Source organism: Centruroides sculpturatus, unplaced genomic scaffold, assembly GCF_000671375.1.
Source record: "Centruroides sculpturatus isolate CEXI.00-Female unplaced genomic scaffold, Cexi_2.0 scaffold439, whole genome shotgun sequence".
Classification (NCBI taxonomy): Eukaryota; Metazoa; Arthropoda; class Arachnida; order Scorpiones; family Buthidae; genus Centruroides; species Centruroides sculpturatus.
The window spans coordinates 381,165-386,050 of record NW_019384606.1 but is presented as its reverse complement, the minus strand read 5'-3'; positions in this window follow the sequence as shown (position 1 = coordinate 386,050).

The window sequence follows — 4,886 nt, the reverse complement described above, 5'->3', positions numbered from 1 at the left end:
ATTGTAATAGGGTTTGTGGATCATTAGACTCATTTTCTGGAAAATGCAACTTTAAAGTATTGATTTCATTAAACAAATCAATACCGTCAATGTCTGTTTCACTACTTGAATCGTCTTTAAGCTTCAGATTTAAATCCTAACCAAGTTAAAATATCATTAATTATACTTAGACCCATGTCAGAAGAATTATTAAAAAAATAATTGCAATTTGATATGCGATAGAACTGTTCGAATGCGTACAAGCACAAACTGAGAAGGAAGCTCTGTGGGGATTCCCTATTTTTGCCAGTCCTGTCAACTTCTGTCATAGAGCACGACTATGGGTACTTGGCTTTCGGGCACTGCCGGGTGGCTCAACCTGCCGACAGACGTTTCGCATTGCATCTTAATTCTGATAAATGCCAATAGAGGCGCTGTTAACGCTATAATATAAATAAGAATATAGTAATTGCGTGCCGGTCGGAGTTTTTTCTCCATGCGAAGACATTTCTTATGCTATAAGTAGGGTGGGTATTATGACAATGACTTTCAATATTACGTGACCAATCGCTCGATTTGCCGCCCCCTGGATGTGCCACCCGCGTGCGGTGCACGCCTTGCACGCCCGCTTACGGCGGGCCTGCTTTCACTCAGCAGGACCATGTCGTCAGCATATCTTATGTTATTTATCAAGCATCCATTGATTTTCACTCCTTCGTTACAAGTGCTTCTCGCATCATCCACTCACTGTAAATATTAAATAGCAGTGGCGAAAGTCTGCATTCCTGTCTCACTCCTTTTTCCCCCCTTATCCAGTTGGATTCTTCATCATCAATTTTTATTATTGCTTTCTGATTTTTGTATAAAGCAAGAATAATTTTAATTATCTTTTTATCTATTCCAATTTTTTGAAGTATTTCAAATAAAACTGTGTGATTAACATTGTCAAATGCCTTTTCATAGTCCACAAAACATAGATAAAGATCCCTATTTTTTTCAATCATTTTTTCACCAATAAGTCTAATTAATGTAATGGCCTCTCTAGTTCCTTTGTTCTTTCTAAATCCAGATTGTGTATCATTTAGTTCTGCTTCAATTTTCAGTTCTATTCTACTATAGATAGTATTAGTTAAAACTTTTGAGATATGGCTTATTAAACTTATTATTCTGTTTGTCGCATTCCAGTGTTCCTGTTATTTTGGGTATAGGTATAAATATTAAATTAGTGAAGTCTGTGGGTAGTTGTTCTCCTGCAAGAATTTTATTAAGAACATGACTCATAATCCTTCTTCCCTCAGAACCCATTGATTTAAGCAATTTCCCTTGTAAGCCATCAATTCCAGGTGCCTTCCCATTCTTCAATTTTTTCAAGGCTACCTCAACTTCATCCTCCAGAAATTTAGGGGTTTCATCATCATCGTATTCCTCCTCTAGTTGACATTCCATGTTATCCTCTGTTTTATAAACTTTTGTCAAATATTCATTCCATCTTACTAATTGCCTTTCCTTCTGCATTAAAACTTCTTCATTCTCATCCTTTATTGCCCCAATTTTCACTCTTCTTTTCTTTCCTGAGATTAAATCAATGTTTTGATAGACCTTTCTCAGATCTTGTGACGATTCATGCTCTTCTAATTCACAGCAGATTCTATCTAGCCAGTCTTCCTTAGCTTTTCTTGCCATACTTTTCACTTGTTTATCGATTGTTCTATATTTTTCTTTAGCATCTAGTGTATTTGCACTTTTCCATTTTCTCCTTTCATCCATTTTCTCCAACACTTCTTTAGTAATCCAAGGTCTCCTTGCTTTTCTTCTCTCCTCTCCTAGAACCTGGTAAGCACTGTCTCTAATTTTCCCCTTCATATTCTCCCAAAGTTCTTCCACACTTCCTTCCAAATTTAAATTTCGAAGTCTATTATTAGTCATACTCTCATATTTTTCTCTAATGCTGTTTATCTTCAAATCACCAATTCTCAGTCTTTTTTCATTTCTATTTCTTTTTGTGCGCTTCAATTTAACCCAAATCACAGAGAGCAAGAGATTGTAGTCACTGCCACAATCCACCCCTGAATATGTTTTTATATTTGTAATTGTGTTCCTGTATCTATGATTAATCATAATAAAATCTATTTGATTTCTAACTTTGATTCCTCTTGATCCTGGGGCTTTCCAATTACCAATGAAAAAAATATTCATTGGTAATTAAAAATTTTAATCATCCTCTTAACAAATTGTATATTTGTTCAGAAACTTGCAAAGAAAAGATTTTAATTAAAAAACTATTCATTACTCAGTAGTTCTAACTGAGTAATACATGTCTTGGTTGCTTGCTGTTCTCTTTACTATGTGTATTTTCTTAGCATAAGGTTGCCATTGAGAACAAATCACACAGGAACTCTTTTAGTGGAAAAAGGTCGGTTTATTGATAGGAAAGAATATGCATTTTGGGCTTAATGCCCCTCTTCAGTCCTATTATAACAGATTTATCAGCAAAATTATTACAGAATTACAGATTTACTGATTGTATTGAAATATTTAGGCTACACTATTTCATATTTGAAATATTTAGAATACACTATTTCATATTTCAATACAATCAGTAAATCTGTAACTCTGTAATAATTTTGCTGATAAATCTGTTATAATAGAACTAAAGAGGGGCATTAAGCCCAAAATGCATATCCTTTCCAATCAATAAACCAACCTTTTTCCACTAAAAGAGTTCCCATGTGATTGTTCTCAACAGCAACCTTATGCTTTTAAAACACGTTACAGAGCATGTTCAATGTGGTGTCCACCATTTTTGATAAGCAAGTTACATTGCATTACTGTGTTCTCAACAGTAGTTCTTAGCATATCAGGAGTAACCTCACAAACAGTTTCGTTTTAAAACTGATTAAAAACATAACACTCCACGAAAACCTTTTTTTACAAGCGTTATGTCCATAGTACACTCCACAAACGCTTTCGACCTCCACCAAGGTCTGCTTCAGGTGGTGACTGACTGTGTTTCCTCCTGACCATCGTAATGATGTCGCCAGAGATGTAAATAATTGTGCGTGTCGGAGATATAAATAGAGAGATATAAATAATTGTGTGCGCCAGAGATATAAATAATTGTGCGATTGTTATACTCAACGCAGTGTTAAGTTGTTGGAAGTCGTTTGTCGTGATTAAAAACATTTTCAACAATGTCTTCATGTCTTATTTCGTTTAACAATATTGCAGACAGAGCCATTTTTCCACTAGTGGTGAGTTTTTGAACTTTATTTTTTCACGGGAAATAAAATCCCTTGGTGTCCTTTACACTATTACCAAGTTTGATAACATTCTGTCCAGTTGTTTTTATTTTATGGCCATTTCAAAGTGAAACTTTAATTATAATCACCCTGTAGATTATTATATAAGTTGTTAGATTCAAGAATGCATCTTTTTATAATACAATAACATACTCTTGCTTTCATTCTACTATGCAAAATATATAATCAAAGTTTAATGCCAAGATCTTACGATATAATAGTAAAAACATCTAAAGTAATTAATAATTTTTAGAAATAATATTTCTGATTTTGATAGAAAAAGTTTAATTTCAAGAATGAAGGAAACTGGTAAAACTTACTTCCTTTTCAACAGAAGTTCTACATCGTTTTGTTTTTCCTTTATCTTCCAAATTTTGGGTCACACAACTAACAGTCACCCCTCTGTGAATCCCCACTCATCCTGCTCACGTGGGAAATTGCGATGTTACCATTGGACAAAAATCTCGAAAAAGGGGATTCTTTGGTATTGTTCAGCGAGTACGCCAAAAATTCTACGAGAAGAAAGACGTATCCCATGGGCAATGCCCAAGACTCATAAAATTCTAATTTACCGATTCCTAAAGTAAAGGACTATTTATCAAAGTGCCTCCATCAAGTTAAGAAGAAAATAGAAGAAAAGCCTGACGAGAACTAGAAAAATTAAAAGAACTTTTCATCGATACGAAATAAGTGACAACAGAAGAATTCAAAAAGTTAATGAGGTAGTATGAAATTTGAACAGAAGTGTATTCTCTCTCTCTGTGAATTTAGTAGTTTATTTCCCTTGTAAACTCCATTTTTTTTCTACTTGATTTATTAAATATTCATTGTTATTTTTAAAACATGGCCTCGTTCTTGACTGAATCAAAAAGAATCTTTTTCATAAACTAAATGCAGTTCCTATTTTAAACAAGTACAAGTATTCACATGATAGCGTGCGTAATTGACTATCTGGTGTCAACATCCTGACATGGACTTTACAGTCTATATCCTTATTTACTTTAAAGCCCTCCTTGAAAATTTAGAGATTGAATCTTGCGATTTTGTGCTGATTAAGCGGTACTCCAGTTTGTACCCCTGGCTTATCTCACAATAATAATAATTCAAAATTTTATACTCTGTGATTTCTATACATTTTAATTAAATAAATAATTTTGTAATTAATTAATTAATAACTAGTATAATTAAAGGAAACTTTTCTATGTAATTTTTTGTAAAAAAATTTAGATGACCTATGAAATATTTATGGGAGCTTTTTACAAAAATTATATTTATTCAACTATTTATTGAATAGATATATATCACTTATTCGTTTAATATATATAATAATTTAATATATATTTGTAATCATAAGCAAATGTATCTATTAAGTTAGAATTTGATTCTCAATTGTCTTAAATTATGTGATATGTAGAAATTAATTTTGAATACACAAATTTATGTTTTTGAAAGATTTCTCTCAATTTCTAAAGATTTCTTTCCATTCTAATATTAAATATAAGTGCTGATGTTTAATTTTAGAAATTTGTACTTAATGTGAGGTTCCAGATGAGGTTCAAAATCAAATTAATTATACGCTATAAGAGGAAAGGGGAAGTTACTGTTAAA